The sequence below is a fragment of the Cupressus sempervirens genome, chromosome 6 (assembly GCF_028749045.1).
Source record: "Cupressus sempervirens isolate cs-2001-9-10 chromosome 6, ASM2874904v1, whole genome shotgun sequence".
NCBI classification, from domain to species: domain Eukaryota; kingdom Viridiplantae; phylum Streptophyta; class Pinopsida; order Cupressales; family Cupressaceae; genus Cupressus; species Cupressus sempervirens.
The window spans coordinates 213,318,028-213,336,960 of NC_143123.1; the positions used below are offsets into that span (position 1 = coordinate 213,318,028).

At 38.0% G+C, this 18,933-nt stretch overlaps 1 protein-coding gene and 1 long non-coding RNA gene across 6 annotated transcripts in view; both read left to right on the forward strand.

Moving 5' to 3' along the window:
• OVA4 (Nucleotidylyl transferase superfamily protein) overlaps positions 1–18,933 on the forward strand; it is a 265,199-nt gene that overhangs the window by 140,829 nt on the left and 105,437 nt on the right. The window lies entirely within an intron of this gene.
• Positions 55–882, forward strand: LOC149552014 (uncharacterized). The gene is made up of 2 exons (XR_016353346.1): positions 55–452; positions 567–882. It is a non-coding gene; the product is annotated as an uncharacterized LOC149552014 (long non-coding RNA).

The following is an 18,933-nucleotide window of genomic DNA, read 5'->3' on the forward strand; positions in this document are numbered from 1 at the left end:
AATAAATGAATATGCTCAGGTTTATCTTCTATTTCACATGTTCACAGACTATAGTATCCAACAAAGAGTATTCAATTATCTCAAAGCAGAAATGGTGTGAGTGCTGGAAATGCTTTTTCGAAGACTTGGTATTGATTTTGGAACACAGTGACGTTAAATCCTGATATGTTGATGTAACTCCATATAATATCTCATTGAATCTGCCGCACGTATTCCTCACCGACATCGCTTTCCAACCAACCTCCTGTATGCTTGATAAATCTTTATCCTGCTGTGCACATCCCTGGACCTGCAAAAACATAGAATGTTATCAGACATTTGCATCTGAACAATATTACCAGCGTGTCAATACAAATGGAATCTCTGCAACTCTTATCAAAGAGTCTACTGAATGCTTACAGATGTACTTATCTGGACACTTGGTGCACAAATAACAATGTTCTGTTTGAAAGGTAATCCTATAACGTTGGATACTGATATCTATTTTGCAATATTTCCACCTTCGAATGTTCTGTACTCCTTGTTGGTATTCTATTGACATGCTTATACAATTGTTTTGGATTCAGATCTTGATCATTTTCCGGTAGTAGCACTGGCATTGAGTCATCGTGAACCCTCCAACAGTCATGATATCCGGGCTCCTTCAATTCACATTAGTATGATGCTGCTAATTTCATCGGGTCACCATAATTCCAATGATCAAAAAGTCATAGAAGATGATTATCATTATATCTGTAGTTGCTGAAGATGCTGCTATCATACTCATTCAATATCTGTATACTCTCATTGATGAGATATATATATTAAATTAGTCACAGTCCAACCTGATTGTAGGCCATTGTCGTGATGGGAATCTCTCTTATACTCTCAAGCAATTGCTATCTTCAGGTGTGTCTGCGGTGAATGGATTCTGTGTGATTATTACTGCATATTACTGCACCCAATAACTTCAATATTCAGTGTCATCTTCAACTCTTCTTAATTCCCAGGAACATCGTATTTCTTGCCGATGTCAACGCTTACATGTTGCTTAATTATACTTTTGCTGAATGTCAATTTCCGAAACGTGTAAGATTCTGATTGATACATCTGCGTAAACTTCATATTATACCTGTGACAAATCCACTTCATCTGATAAAAAACTTTCTTCTATTAATATTCCACTGTCATTGTAATTTCATGGAGTAGGACTGCTATCTCAAACAGGGGCTGTAGAATGTTTTCAAGTATTTGTAGAATAGCCTTTAATGATGATAGTATATTTCTTTGATTGACTGTCTTGTCTTCACTGTTTTGGGAACAAACATCGCCGCATTAAATAAACCTTTGCCTTTTAAAGGTAATCACTCTTTGCATATTGAGAATGAAAACCAATCAGGAAGATGACCAACAGGAAAATGTAAGGAAACTCTGAGTTCAGATTTGATTTTCCCATGCCTCTGGTTGCCATGTAATTCATACACAAACATCATTAAGCATGAGTTGTCTATTCATTTTAGGCATCATTAATTATAATATGAATAAAATACATCTGAGATCTGTTTTGAAAGGCATGATATACTTGACTTCTAGACTGCAGAACAATACGTATAGACTCCTGCTAATCATGTAAAATCCAGTTAATATGCAGTTTCCTTGTATATTCTTGTTCTGGGCAACTATAATCCAATAGTTATCATTCAGGATTCATCTAGAGTGGCTATTATGGATGAGTTTGTTGCCTGTAGATAACAATATAATGATTGGTGCTGCATTTGAGATTGCCATCTCTGTTTGGTATTGCAGTGTAACAAATTTCAGCATGAATAATGAATCTCTGCAACATAGTAATATAGAATAAATAATTTGAATTATTAAAACACCGAGAGATGAAATCATTACAAGTCTATACGGAATAGTGTTACGTGCATAAAATGTAACAGGAGTGTTTTATCTTAATAACATTCTTAACAGTGTACAAAGATTAATAGTGCAAAAGGGTAAAAAAGGCTTCTAAATGGAAGCTCTAAACTCCATCAGTACCCACTATAAAAATGTATTGTCAAATCTGCTACTGTGACATTGAATCTTGCAAAATCCTCTATCTATATTACTCTCTTTGCTACCAATGCAGAGTCTATGAATTTGAGTGGTCCAACCATCTATTAACATTGTCACTAGTTGGCCCTGCAAGACTCCATGTGCTATGAAAGAATTTGATATGGTAGTATCTGATATGGTAGCAATTGCTCTACTTTTCCGCACCTTTGGTGACTGTACTTCATCTCTCAACCGTTCAACACATGAATCACTTTGTTTGCTGCCCCAAATGCGTTCTAAATTTTCTTCTTCAATTGCTTACTCTGACAGTGCAGCCAAATTCATGTGGATCCATGTAAGGCAGAGGTATACTTTTACCAGAGATATCTTCATCGCTGTTTGTTACTTTCTACGACCTCCTCATCCTATGCTATTCATATCTCGATGGAGGATGATCCCTATGGGGATTTACATGATTGTATCATTAGGTTGTCGTCCTTGGTGACATCATCATTTTGGGGGACTTCAGTGCGTGTAGCAGAGACCTCCAAAACCCCCATGATGACTGGTTGACAGATTCGGTTTGGACTTCTGAGTCGGATCTGGGCATTTTGGGTTTACAATGCTCGTTTGATGACAATGATGGTCCCCTTACAAGATATAGTCATCATTTACTTCAGCCCTGTGAGTTTGCGGACTTGGTGATTTTGAACGGGCTCTCTTGCTTTCTTTGCTCCAACTTCTTCACTTGTTTGTCCCAGTGCAGGAAGGGGAGGGGGGGAGTGTGGTAGACCACCCTCTCTCGCACCTCTTACATTCCCTCCATCAAATCTTTCACCATCTCCCACCTCCCCCTGACCAACCACTCCCTCCCTCGTCTTACGATCAGAGCCTCCCCCCACCTACCCTAGAGCTGCCCCTGACTTGTACTCTCTTTTCCTTTGTCAATGGTGACTGCGACCTTTTCGCAAGTCACCTTAGGCGGCTCTTTCCGCAGTCTCACTTCACTAATACCAATTGTGCCTCCACCATGTTTGGCCACTTTGCTATTGCGATTCAGGAGTCCACCCTCCTCTCCTTCCCCCACCACACCCCTTCCTTTTTCGGCAGCCCCAATCGCTTCAGCTCCTACCCTATGAATCAATGGTTTGATATGGACTGCGAATGCTTTTACTGCTTGGTTCACTCCACCTTTTCCTCTTAGTCCCCTTCGTTCACCCAGTTGAAGCTTTGTTATTGCCACTTCCTTCTCCATAATAAGCATTTGTTCATTTTGATGTAGTGTAGACCCCTTTATAGTTCTCTCTTGTAGTCCCCCAAGCTCTTTTGGTGCACCCTTTTCCCCGCCACCCTCCTTCCACTTTAGATCACTATGCATTGGTATCACACACCTCTACTCTTTGAAACGTCCCTGACCAATCCCACATTAACCTCACCATCCCTCCTCGTTGTCATCCTTCATTAACATTTGTGAGGCCGTTAGAGCTATGAGTAGTAGGGAGCGACAGAGGAGGAAGGGTTCTAGGGGGGGATTCTTCAAGTTGGGTATCATGCAGTGTTACCCTAGTGCGGGGGTGCGGCGGTGCAGGGGGATGTCGAGACGAGTTTCGGGTGCGATGGCGAAGGAGGGGGAGGGGGTTGCATAGTATATATATATATATATATATATGATTGAAAATGCTAATTATGAAATGATATTTCAATATATTATATAATATTGACATACCAAATATAGTTGAATACAATGAGTAGAGAAAATTGAAATGCGATTCACAAACCATAAATATTTAATAAGTACAAACTTGAAACTTGAAACTTCATAACCATTATTGATGACCATTTAACAAATTAACTTAGTTCAAGATGCAAGATTCAAAATTCATTGTCCAAATATGATTCTATGAATATCATATATCATAAAGATGCTCATGATGACAATGAGCCGTGTAAGTAAACAGTTTTTCCCTTCAACAAGAATTATAAAACATGACTCAATACACTCGACAAGAAGGACAAAATGCACTACCAGTTGGATCAGTTATCATTGATTGATAACTATCCTCTGAATTTAGAGGTACAACTCCCTCGTAAAAGATATACAATGAATACAACAAAATAATTATGTCTTTAACCTGAAGACATGAAAGCTTTTTTGACATTCATCCATCAATATGGAATGAATGTGATTATTAGATTAATAAGTCGGAAATGAATGAAAAACTAGCAAACAGCCATAGGACTATCTACTATGTCTTTCATATTATAGAGAAAATTGAGAGAGAGAGAAAGCTGTAAATATCTTTATGCAAAAGTGTGAATACATAACCACAAGATTACATATATCACATTCAACATGGTAATAAAGGACTGCATCTAAAACAGGAATAAAATGACTCAAATCCTTCCAGATTAGAAACACAACTCTATTTCAGAACATGATAAAACAATAATAGTATTGTTCAATCCCCTTATTACAGTCAATCTGCATAAAGAAAAACTGCTTTCCCTGTTACAAAACTAGAAATATCTTCTTCCTGTAGCAGCAGCTATAGAACTCCCACCCCTCGGAAAAGAATAATCCCCCTCTCATTATTTTGTGGACTATTTATCTTCTCCTTCTGTCGATTTTTTTTTAGTTTGAATAACTGTTTCTTGAAACTGCTCACATTCCCAATATTATTTTGTCCTCATATGATCCTTAAATAACATTATGTATTCCACTATCCATTATTGAGGAAAGGTAATGTGTCAAAGATAAACATAATGTTTAAACATTATGATATTGCTTACATCCCTCCAAGTTCCACTTATGGACACCTGTCACTACTTCATTCTCGGGAATAATATTCTTCTTATCACTTTAGAATATTTAATAGTTGATCCATTTTAAAGTTTCATAGATCATAACAAATATATTTACGAAAATTAGAATGAATCTCATGTGCATTCTTGGACAGGTGGCATATGCTAGTAACAAATTGCTGCTATGATCTTGTAACTGTCATTGATATATTGCTGCACTTAAAAAGTCATAACTTTTGATCCGTTATGAATTTTACAAAACGGCTTGGAGAGAATTTAGATAATTAGGTTTCCTCAAACATATCCAAAATTCAGCTCAATCCAACGGTCAGATTAAAAGCTGTAGACCCCGCAACATGACTATTTTTTCTGACTGCAGCACATTTGTCGTTGCTGGTATGTTGACAGACCCGCATACAGTCCATTATAACTTTTGACTCTAGCCAAATTTTGAAGATCGCTTCGGTGAACATTTAGAAAACTTGATTTTGGGCAACATATTCAAAATTCAATCAGATCCAACGGTGGAGCTAAAACTTATGCTGCCCACATTGTGACTGTTATTTTAATGCTGACAGAAATCTGTGGTTACAGGCTGTATAAAACTTATAATAATATATACACCAATACTTGCACATGAATCACATGTTGGAATTTACTTGCTGTACATCTCATTATCCACCAACCTCTTCTGGCCTTGGATCTTGGACTTGGTACATTGAAACAGGATCTGAGCTTGATTTTGAACTTGAGCCACAAATTTGAACTGATGAATCTGGGCCTTTGATCTGTGAACTGCATACTTGAAACTGTCTGCAACCTTTGAACTTAAGAATGGTGAATTCTTTTCAGGCTTCACCATTTCAAATATAAGTTTGAAGATCCCAATGTTGATTGAATCATAATGATTCTTGAGCTTCTGATTGCTAGGGCTGAAACTAAAACTTTGAATCTACATCTTCAAATCTGAACTTAGTGAAACTTTATATCTCTGAACCATTGAACTACACCTATAATCATTTCTTTGAACACAACTCTGAATTAGAAGCTGAACTTCGGTTGAAGTTGGACTCGAATTGGAACTTTGACTTTGCAGACTCCAACATGAACTTGAAGTTGAAGTTGAACTGACCCGAAACTTCAACTTCAACTTCAACTTTCCCATATGCGAATAGGAATGCTGACGAATAGGAGGACTGGCCTATTTTTAACATTTTGTGCTAGAGACAGAACTTGAAGTTGAAGTTGAACTGGCTGAAGGTTCAACGTCAACTTCGACTTAGACACTCCCATGACTTAAACAATTGACTTTAAGGCTGAAGAAAAATACAAGTGTAACAAGCCGATTAGCATGAAACAGTGAAATAATAATAATGTATCATAGCCATATCAAAGTGAGTACAGTTAACAAAATGACAAAATTTCAATAATGAGAATGGAATCACCGTCTATTGATCTTATTAAACCTTCAAATGGACCACATGGGACCCACACCTAATTAGGGTTAGCATACCTAAGAAACAAAAAACAAAAAAAATGCAAAAACACTTTATTTTTGACTTTTTTCAGCCATCTTCTCAGAGCACCCTGCAAGCACCCGAGAAGCACCCTGCGAGCACTCGGGAATCACCCGCACACTCGCACACTCGGGAAGCACCTGAGCACCGCATCTCACTCGGGTGCTCGACGGGTGCGGCGGCCGAAAATCTCCTGGCGGGGATACTTGGGTGCGTGACGCACCCGCACCAGGTGCTTATGCATATTGGGTGCGCCAGGGTTTTGACCTGGGTGTGCGCACCCGAGTAACACTGGTATCATGGTTTTGGGGTCCTTTACTGTGCTCTTTAAAAGGATGGTTTGTATTGATTTTCCTTCTCCTTGGTCATGAAACATCATCCATCCAATCCACAACGGCATGCCGACTTCAGATTCTACCAATTATAGGACCATCATGATTGAGCATACCTTTGCCAAACTCTATGCCACCATATTACAATTCTTTCCAGGGAGCTAGACAAGTGTCATTGTCGTTTGAGGGGGGAGGCTGGTTTCAGGACAAACTTTCAGACTATGGATCACATGTTGATTCTACGGGGTATTGTTGAGGAGGCTCAACTTCGCTCGGCAAAAGTTTATTGCTACTTTGTGGACTTTGGCAAAGCATGTGATTTCGTCCCTTGGGCTGCTCTTTTTCAAAGACTTAAGGACATTGGAATACTTGAGATTTGACTTACGACTATCATGAGGCTTTATGAGATTGTGGTCAGTAGGTTTAGGACCTCGCAGGGTTTCTCGGACCCTATTCAGAGTACTATTGGGATGAAGCAAGGTTGCCCTCTTTCTCCCACTTTGTTTGGCTTTTACATAGATGAGCTCAAGCCCTTTCTTTGAGACTTCTCACTCTCAAGGGATGGTTGTTACTTATATCAGGTTCCGATCTCCATCTTATTCTTTGTGGATGATGTGGTTCTTCTGACCTCCTCTCTTGAGGGCCTTCAATGACTTCTCAACGAATTAGCTTCCTTGTGTTATTCAAGGCAGTTGGTGGTTCACTTGGGTAAGACATAGGTTATGGTCTCTAGCTACTTAAAGACCTCCCATTTGCACTTCTTTTTCTAGGGTGAGGAGATTGAGATCTCATCTTCATACACCTACATGGGAGTCAAGTTTGTGGGACCCCGCATCAGTGTGAGACCTACTATGTAGTTTTGCATCAACTAAGGCTTGGGTCTCTTTGCTTTGCTTGAGAGATAATGTTTTTGGCATCACTTTGAGGACACCACATCCAAAATGTCTCTTTTGGTCTCTCTAATCAGATTGACTGCATTGAACTGGGTTTTGGTTGACAGAGTGGAGACCCTTCTTCTTTGGCACATCATCAGGTGTCATTAATCTACTCCCACCCATAGCATTTTGGTCGAGTTTGACGCCCACCCCCTTAGGCTTGGGGCCATCTTCGATCTGGTTTGGTTTCTTCACCGTCTTCAGGAGTTTGCTGATTCTGCTACCACCAATATTCTTCACTGACATATTGCTCCTAGGAGGCAATTGTGGGGGCCGATACCATTGGTTGGGCATGTTGTTGGTATGCTCAGGTCTTTGCCCTTTTGGGTTCAGTGGGCATTGAGATTGATCACCTTCCCCATTTCCAATTCACGTTGGATGCCCCTGCTCATCGCCTCCCTTCCTAGTAGGAGTTGAATAGGTACATCAGGATGGACATCTAGAGACTTTATATTCATATGACTTGGATTGACTCCCTGGGAGGCCTTCGTCCAAGGATGGCCTCTTATTTAGAGCACTGTATAGACATACAGGATGTGTTCATTGTGTGTCCCTCTTACATTGAATGATGTTGGACCACCCCATTCGTATCGCCCTAGGTTCCTTTAGAGCGGATTCCCATTAGCCTCACATTTAGATTGATTGACAAATTGAAAGGGAGGACTGTATGTGCCATTTCTATGATATGTGTGAGACGGAGACATAGACACTTTATATTTCGTTGCCCATTTGCTACGAGATTAGAGGAAGGTTTCACTGCATATTCAGGGATTGCAAGTCCTTGGCTTCCTCCTTCAAATACATCGACCAACAGTGTCTTGTTATTTATCTCCAAGAGGCTACTCGACTTCGTGACCATACCTTACAACTTAGGGCTCGCATTAGCTTATCGACTCCTTTTACACCTGTTAGGCTGACTATGGGCTCCAAGCGTTTGCTTGACCCTTCTCCCATGCAGCTTACCGGATTTATGAGACCTCGCAAAGGCGACATGCCACAACAATGACCCTTTACTTCCATGGGTCCAAAGAGACGGTTAAGGTCCCCTCTCGCGCTAGAACTTACCTTGAGGTTTTGGGCTACTTGTCATTGTAAAGCTTCTGCAAATTCTATCCTAAAATTAGACTTTTATAATATCCTTAAGTTGCTGTAGGTGATCTCCTTTAACTTTTGAATGTAGGAATTATCAGAATATTGAATGTTGTTCTAAATTTAATTGTCTCTGCAATAAATTTGTATGGGGCAGTATTGCTTGAAGGAGCAGACTTATGTTAATTGTGTGTCCTTAGAGTGCAATAGCACCCACCCCTTATACCAAGACCAAAGGGAATGTCCCTTAAAGGGACATGACACTCTCTAGGTTGGCCCATGCAATACAACTATAAATCGGCGCCCATGCAGGAGATAACAAGAAGTTTAACTAACATAACAATTAGTTATGGTTAGTACAAAACATGTTTACTCCAAGGATCACCGCCCTATTTATTTGTCGAGTATAGTATACATAAAATGCCTTCATATTGTATAAGTGGAGAAGATTTAGGTGCAGTCTACACTTCTTAGACTAGTATGAATATCACGATTTTAATACTTCCTCTTAACTTGATAATCATACTGAGAGATAACATATCTAGCATCATCAATTACGATGAATAAGCATAGATTGATACTCTATATCTATTTGAATTTTTTGAGCAAATGGTATCATGGAACACATGATACTGAGTCATATAACCACCTTGTGATATGACTTATCACTTATACTAGTGATATCAATATTGCATGCAATGCAATACACACAAGATAAAATACAAAGAACGATTAAATTCTTTATTTATCTAGATTGTGACTCATAGGAACTGACAATCCTATATCACAACTTGATTTTGAGTTAAGATCTACTAGAACACAGGATAAAGTCTGAAGAATAAATTCTTCCTTTATCCAAGTTGTGATTCATAGACATGGAAATGCTTATGTCACAAATGATCTTGAACTCACTTAGATCGAACAATAATTCTATATTGTTCAATACATTATCTGAAATCGTCATTTCTCATAATGTCTTTTATATAAATATCCATTACTTCAGAGATTGTCACCTCTTAAATAATGAATACAGATGGTGGAGCCCATAACAATCAATAGCCTGAAAATAAAATTATTTTATTACTAATTGAAAGAATACAAATGAATTACTATTCAACCATACCAAGTCTTTTCCTGAAGTGATCTATCTTCACTCTAGAGAGAGGTTTGGTGAGAATATCTGCTATCTGATATGCAGTGCAAATGTATTCTAATTTTACAGTATTCCTATCTACCATATCTCTTACATAATGGTAAAGAATTTCGATATGCTTGGACCTATCATGAAAAACTGGATTCACCGAAAGCTTGATGGAACTCTGATTATCACAATGAATAATCGTAGGATTCATGGCTTGCCCAAATAATCCCACAGTAACTTTCTAAGCCAAATTGCTTCTCGAGAGGCCATTGCTGCTGCAGTGTAATCGACTTCTGTGGAACTTTGTGCTACTGAAGGCTATTTTTTGCATATCCAACATGTCATTGCTGATCCTAAACAGAAATAACATCCTAAAGCACTTTTTCTGTCTTTAACATTTCCACCCCAATCTGACTCAATGAATCCATGTAAATCTAAATCAACTTTCTCATATTTGAGCCCAAGATTAAGAGTGCCTTGTAAGTATCTCATAATGTGTTTGACTATAACTAGGTGAATCTCCTTAGGCTCACACATAAATTGACTTAAGGCATTAACAACATAACAAATATCAAGTCTTGTATTTACCAAGTACATTAGGGATCCAATCATTTGTCTGTAGAGAGTAGAATCTATGGAAGGTGATTCAGCTGCTGTTTCTTTAAGTTTATGTAGATTAGTCTCCATTGGAGAAGACATAGACTTGCAATTCCACATTCCAAATCTCTTCAAAATATCTAATGTATACTTCCCTTAATGAAGGATAATGCTGTCAAAATTCTGCCATACTTCTAGTTCTAGGAAGTAATGAAGGAGTCCCAAGTCTTTCATCTCGAATTCTCTAATTAGATCTTTCTTGCGTTGATCTATAAGATGATCATCACCTATTATTAGTAAATCGTCGACATACAATATCAGAATTACCATATGATCTTTATCCCTTTTATAATATAGATTTGAATTGGCTTCATTTTTGGAGAATCCTAAGCCGGTGAGATACTTATCAATTCTTTCATACCAAGCCCTTGGACCCTATTTAAACCCATAGAGAGCATTCTTGAGCCTGCAACAAAAAACGTTAGGATTATGAGTTTCAAATCCTTCAGGCTGCTCCAAATATTTTTCTTCTGTAATCTTTCCATTCAAGAATGTTGTTTTTACATCCATTTGATGTACTTTCCATCCCTTCGATGCTGCAATGGCTAGGATTCCTCTTACAAAGGTGTATCTGGCAATAGAAGCAAAAGTTTTGTCATAATCAATCCCCTCTTTCTAAGAGAATCCCTTGGCGAAAAATTTGGCTTTATATTTTTCAATGCTATCATTTATAGCATGCTTTATTTTAAAAATCCACTTGGAAGAAACAACAGATTTTCTTTCAGGTCTTGGAACAATTTCCCAAACATCATTTTTCATTAAAGATTGGTATTCTTCTGACATAGCATCTTTCCAAGCTGTTTGTTTAATAGCCTCTAAAAGATTGGTAGGTTTTGATTTAGACAAATCGTTCATGTTCGCTATGTAACTAAAAATCTTTTAAGTCTTTTGCTTTCTCTAATTGTTCTGGATGGTGCAACAAAGTCTTGTGCTTCCTCTACTATCTTAATGGCCCAAAGTGGTCCTTTCATAGAATTTTGAGTTTCTTCAAGATTAAGATTTTGAATTTCATTTTGAATTTCTTCAATGTTCTCCTTTGGAGGGTCAGTTTTAGTATCTCTTTTAGAATTAGGTAAAGGAGAGGGCACTTCAAAACTTATGGCTCTTTTGAATGTTAAATCTTTTTCAAAAATTACATCCCTACTAAGTTCAATATTTTTCTGACCAGGTATGAAATCCTATATGCTTTAGATGTTTCACTATACCTTGCAAAAATACCTTTCCTCCTGGAGGGTTCTTACTTAGTTCTCTTTTCTTTTGGACCATGGATATATACGGGATACCCAAAAATCCTAAGATGACTTATATTGGGTTTAACCTTAGTAAAGACTTCTTCAGGAGTTTTGTCTCTAAGGTAGGAGTGAGGACTTCTGTTTTGAATACAGATAGTTGTACAAGAGGCTTCTGCCCAAAGATAATATTCTAGATTTTGATCAAATATCATAGCTGTTGCAGCTTCTGTAATTGTTTTATTCTTCTTTTGGCTACCCCATTTTGTTGCGTGTTATAAGGAATGACATACTCCCTCTTAATTCTTATTTCTTTACAAAACAAATTTGAGGTGTATTGCCCTCCATTATCAGTTCTAAGAATTTTAATTTGAGGTGTATTGCCCTCCATTATCAGTTCAAAGAATTTTAATTTTATGTCTTGATAAGTTTTTAGTTGAGGTTTAAAATTCTTTAAATCTCTTTAGGATTTCTTCTGATTCTTTGCATTTTATGAAGTAAATCCAAGTTTTCCTAAAGAAGTCATCTATGAATAGAATATAGTACCAAAATCCTCCGAGAGAAGGAACAGACATAGGTCCACATAAATCTGAGTGGATTAATTCCAAAACATTTTTAGTTTTTCTAGTGCTATCATGAAATGGACTTTTGGTGTTCTTACCTAGAGCGCATCTTTTGCATATACTTGAGTGATCATTATTTAGTTTAGGTAAACTAGTAACCATCTTCTTCATAGTTGATAAAGTTTTGAAATTTAGATGTCCTAACCTTCTGTGCCATATTTCATTTATATCCGTAGCTTCATGAATTAAGGCTTGAATAGGTCGACTAGGTTCTGAATTTAATTTATACAAATACCCTTTTCTTTGACCAATCAATTTTGCTTTCTTAATTGAGGAGTTCTTAGCCCAGGTTATTACTTTACCATCCATGAATGCAACATTATGTCCATCATCTTAAGTGCTATAACCAAGATTAGATTTCTTTTTATTCTTGACACATAGAGTACTCCTTTGAGTAGAAGAGAATTTCTTGATTTTAGTTTCAAGGTGCACTTTCCAATTCCTTTGACAAAATGTGCTGAATTATCATTGATCTTGACTTCGCCATTAACTTTTTCTGATATAGAGTCTAGTGCTTCTTTGTATCCTGTAATATGTCTAGATGATACACTATCAATCACCCACGCTTTATTTGAGACTTCATTTGATAGTGACAAATACAATACACGATTCTCAGGATCATAGTTATCTTCTTCCCTAGTAACATTTGTACAGTTCACTTGTTGTGAAGAATTCTCTGGGCAACTAGATTTGTAGTGTCCAAACTATTCATATTTGAAGCACTTTATTTTGGATAGATCTTTCTTAGATTTGTCATTTATTTTGATTACCCCTTTTCTTCTTGAAATGTTTCTTCTTGCCTTTATAGGAGTTTGTATGAAGAACATGAAGTTCATCTTCTGTTTTTAATTTCCCTCCTTTCTTTAGTTTTCTGGATTCTTCTTGAAAACAATCTTCCTTAAGCCTATTGAAGTCAGTAAGTTTATCTCCGACACTTACTCTTTGTGCGAAAGTTTCCCATGAATCTGGTAATCCATCTATAGCCATCAGTGTTAGTTCCGTGTCACTAATGACGGTTCCTATACTTGCTAGTTCATCTCTTAGGCTGACAACCCTTAGGAAGTAAGAATTCATCGATTCTCCCTTCTTTATTTGTATGTGATTTAGTTGCCTTTTTAGTGCGAGAACTCTAGTTGCCTTGTTAACCTCATATGCATTTAGTAGTGCATTTATTATAGCAAATGTTGTTCGATGTTTTGTTAGCATAGGTACGATATCTTTTTCCATTCCATCTAATATGATTTGAATGGCTTTCCTATTTCCTTTAATCCAGATAGATTTTTGAGGTTCAACTATAGATTGTTTGGATGCTGATTCAACAAATTGTTTTACATCATTTTCTTCAAGAATCGTCATGATTCTAAATTTCCAGGCATCTAAGTGTTCTTTGTCATCAAAACTGTCCTCGGGTCTGATTGTATATGCCATTGAAGATAGGAGACTGAAGATAGATATATATAAGGTCTGATTACTTAATTTGAAGAGCCTAGGTTTGACTACCAGAGCTCTGATACCATGTAAAGTTTCTACAAATTCTGTTCTAAAATCAGACTTTTATAATATCCTTATGTTTTTGTAGATAATCTTCTTTAACTTGTGAATGTTGGAGGAGTTATCGGAATATTGAATGCTGTTCTGAATTTAATTGTTTCTGCAATAAATTCATATGGAGCAGTATTGCTTGAAGGAGCAGACTTATGTTAATTGTGTGTCCTTAGACTACAATAACACCCACCCCTTATACGAAGACCAAAGGGCATGTCCCTTAAAGGGACATCACCCTCTCTAGGTCGGCCCATACAATACTTCTATAAATCAGCGCCTATGAAGGAGATAATGTAATGGCCCTTACCAATAGGTCACTAATAACCACTAATATTGAATTGTGAAATTTCGTCAAACACCACTTGGCATGCAAACTAATACACTGCTGAAAGTAAAATGCTGAATAAAGGAAATTGTTGTGCAACAAATTTACTCAAATAACTGATGTAAAATAGTGCCATTATATTCATTCAATGATAACCAAATGCTTTTACATATGTTATGCGTTTTTTCAACTCAAGGCATTACAACATGGCACATTACAAACAAACCCTTACTGGCTGAATACAACTGAGAATTTCTTGCAATACAAATTGAAATGAAAGAACCTAGATTTAGCAAATGCTAGAGACTGAATGTTGAAGACGAAATGATGAAAATGCAACTCCAAACTGCCCTCCAATTTGTTGACCGTACGGCTTGCGGGTACCACCATACATGTACAGACTGGTATGGCTCTTGGCAAAAATAAATACTGGGCTGAAAGGTGCTGAAAATGATATAGAAATAATCGCTAGGCTCTAAGGAAATTTGTCCCAGAAAATAAAAATCAAACTCCCAACCAATAGTGAGATATAAGCAAAATATATGTCCAGGCTGAAAATCGAACCCTCCTCAAAATGCCCAAATAAGCTCAACTTAAAGTCGCTGAATACCACTTCCAAAGTGCAACCCTTCAAAGGATATTTCACCTCCTCAGTTATGCAAATCCTTAGGAGACTCCGTTCCCAAAGATCAAATGACAATCTGCAGACTAAGATGGTGCCACAAATGCTCAAAGAAAAAAGTAGTGTAAACTCAAAACTCTGGATACCCAAATGAGAGGCCAAGCACTCTATTTATGCACTTGTATAAGAAGCCTCTAAGAACTTCTAGAAGTATCCATAAAATATGTTTTATGAAATCCCTTTATAATGCACTTTTATATTAAAGTAACTTAATAAAATAAAAAAGTGCAACTCAATTCAAAATTATAATATTTTGGCCCTGCATAACACATAAAAAATAAAATATAATAAACCCCATCTCTCCAAGAGCAAATAAGACCATCCAATCCCAAATAATCATCAGAATGACTCTCTCAACAAAACCATCTACCTACGAGAGTCCATAATAGGCAAATTCACTGAAAAATAACATGTCACTGAAAAGGGGGCATAACAGTCCGCCCCTCTTGGAATTGCTTGCCCTCAAGCAATCTCAAAGCTGGATGTTGCAAAATATCTTCTCCCTCCCATGTGGCATCCTCCTCGGGTAAATCTCTCCACTTCACCAAATATTTTCTGATAGTCCTCCTACAGAGCTCTCTCTTTCTGTTGTCAATGATGTACTCAGGAACAAGAACCAATTTTCCTTCATCATCAATGGAGGAAGAACTGCTGAAGGCACAACATGTTGATCGAACGCCTTCTTGAGCCATGACACATGGAAAGCATTGTGTGTCATGTCCCCTTTCTAGCGACATGACTTCTACAGTAGATTTGCCTATCATTGACTCTCGTAGGCAAATGATTTTGGAGAGAGAGTCATCCTGTTGCCGGATGATTGCATTTTACTCTCGGAGAATTATAATTAATCCTACATCTAGTAAGCGAGGGCCTACTTGTTCTAATGTTGAACTGAGATTGCACTTTTAATTTTATTAAGTCATTTATTTAATTTTATAAAGTTATTTAATAATAAAGTGCATTATAATAAGATATTATAAAAGATGTTTCTAGAAGCTTCTGGTGACTTCTTAAAAAAGTGAATAAATAGAGGGCAGGAGGCACCCATTTGAACAAGTGGTTTTGTGGATTCGACTTCTATTCCAGTTGGAGCGATTTGTAGTCATTGGTCTGCAAATTCTCAAATTATCTTTGGGAACGAAAACTCCCATTGATAAGCAATTTTGAGGGTGTGGAATATCAACTGAATTATTGCAAATTGGAGGTGATATTACAGTCACTTCACCAGGGCAGAAATCTGTGGCCTTTGAGGATCGTTACATTGGAGTCTGTTAGCAGTGAAGGATTTGATTGGAAGCAGCAGTTAGTTGAAGAAGGGAAACCAGGGCTTATAGAAGGAATTCCTCATACTAACCTGTAGCAGCAGAGGCATCCGTAGACTCTACTTTGCTAGATCCCTCGATATACCTTGGAGATTGGGGCGCATCATTGCTGGAGTTAGGCCGAAGGTGTTAAGACTAATCGGTGGTTGAGAAGCGGCTCAGGTTAATAATTTCCCATCCACAAAGAAATGCATAAGGCTTGCTCATGAGCTTCAAATTCTGGAATTAACATCGAAGGAGGGTTGGAGGCATATTATAATTTATAAATCCTTCATAGCTGTCCCAAATTACATGCGACTGAGGGCATTATCTTTCTTGACGCCAGGCAGATTCGATTCATCCTAGTTTAGGCACCGTTTGAAGGTTGTGAATTATATAAAAAAATCGCACAAGTTTAGCAGTATTGGCAGGCGAGTCAAGAAAATATTTAAAGATTCAATCCAGACCATCAGCGACCATCACTTGTTTGGAGTTTAGGGGATTATAAGAAAATCGCAAGCCTGAATGAATTTGCGGGTGTCAGTCAAACTTCTTTGCAAGAGTTAAATGTGAATTTTTTCATTCCAGGCCAGTATTGTCACAATAACTAGAGCAATCTTGCACAGGCCTGAGCGACAGTTTGTGATTAATTCAGCGGCATCAACATTCTTTCCAGATTGTGAAAGGCAGACTTAGAACAGACCTGAATCAGTCAATCTCATGCATATGACAACCAATGGAGGTGACAATTCCAGGTTTTTGATGTTGCTTTAGTTGTATATGTTCAGTCCAGGCTCTGTTATTCAATTATTAGATTGTTATTGAATATTGAAAGGACTGGCTATTACCATAGTACTTGTAATAAGATTTTTCTGAATATTGTTGGTACTATTATTATCCATTGCATTTGTTACATCTATCTTACTTGGTGAATTTGCTTGAGACATTACAAATTAACGGTTTCATGCCAAGTATTTGACGAATTGCCACAGTCCAGTATTGGTTTTTTTTAGTGACCTATATAGTGAGGGTCATTTCATTGTGCACCCTGGTATTTGTTAGAAGCTCAAGCTCATAAGCCATCTCACCAATCTGCTTGATAATCCTGAAAGGGCCATAATATCTAGGCTTAAGCTTCTCTGACCCCCTCTTCCTGAGAGTAGACTGTCGGTAAGGCTGTAGCATGAGGTAAACTATGTCACCAACCTCAAAACTCCTCTCTGTCCTCTTCTGATCTACATACTGCTTATGCTGATTCTGTGCTCTGGCAATATTATCTCTGAGAGCATCAACAATGTCCTTACTCTCCTGAAATCCCTAGCACGAGGAACTCTAACATCACTCATAAGTAAATCAACAAAGCTCAGTGCATTATAGCCATATAGTGCTCTGAAAGGAGTCATCTGAATAGACATGTGATAGGTAGTATTATAGCAATACTCACATAAATAAATCTATCTAACCCATGCTTTCTGCTGAATAGCCACGTAGTTCCTCCGATATCCCTCCACCTACTTATTTACTATCTTTGTCTGCCCATTAGTTTGTAGGTGGTAACTGGTGCTAGGTGTGAGCTCAATGCCATATAAATGGAACACCTCCTGCCAAAAATGACTCAAGAACCTACTGTCCCTGTCAGTCACTATGCTCCGAGGTATCCCATGTAGTCTGAAGATCTCCGTGAAAAAGACTTTAGCCACTTGTAATGCCGTGTAAGTAATAGTGATGGAAAAGAAGTGTGTATACTTTGTCAACCTGTCTACTACCACATAGATGCAATCTCGCCCTTGCACCTTAGGCAAGCTCGTAATGAAATCCATGGATATACACTCCCACTTCCTGTCAGGAATCGGAAATGGCTGTAGGAGCCCTACTGGGAATGTGTTCTCTTATTTGTTCTGTTGACAAACAGGGCACTCTCTAACATACTGCAACACATTTGCCTTGAGCCCCTTCCATGTGAACCGCTCCCGTACCTGCCTATATGTTTTGAAGTATCCAGGATGTCTAGCTGTAGGTGAATCATGAGGTGCTCTCATAACAAAACGCTTCACCTTCGATCTTGAGACTAAGAATATCCTATTCTTGTAGATAAACAAATCATCCACAAGTGTAAACCTGGTATCAACAACTGTCCCATTAACAATCCCGGATCCCCATGAATCTCTAGCATACTTAGCAATGATGAAGTGCCTCCAATCTTCTGATATCTGAATCATAGCACTAAGATGTGGTCTATATGACAATGCATCTGCTAGCACATTTTGAGTCCCTTTCACATAGGAGATGTCAAAATCATAAGCCTGCAGTTTACTAACCCACTTTTGCTGCCTGTCAGTGAGATCTCTCTGTCCAAGGAAATGTCTCAAACTATTGTGGTCAGTTTTAATGCAAAACTTACCACTCATCAGATACTGCCTAAATTTAGCCAATGCATGCATAATAGCCAGCATCTCCTTGTCATATATACCAAATGCTCTCTCTGGCTCACGGAGCTTCCTACTCTCGAATGCAATGGGGTGCTTGTTCTGCATCAGAACAACACCAATACCCTCTCCAGATGCATCACATTGAAGCTCAAATGGCTTCGAGAAGTTGGGCAATGCTAATACAGGACATGTAGTCACGATCTCCTTGAATATCTCAAAGCAAGCTTGTGCCTCAGGTGTCCAAACCAAGGCTCCCTTCTTCAACAAATCCATCATAGGAGCTGCATGACGTGAATAACCATTGACA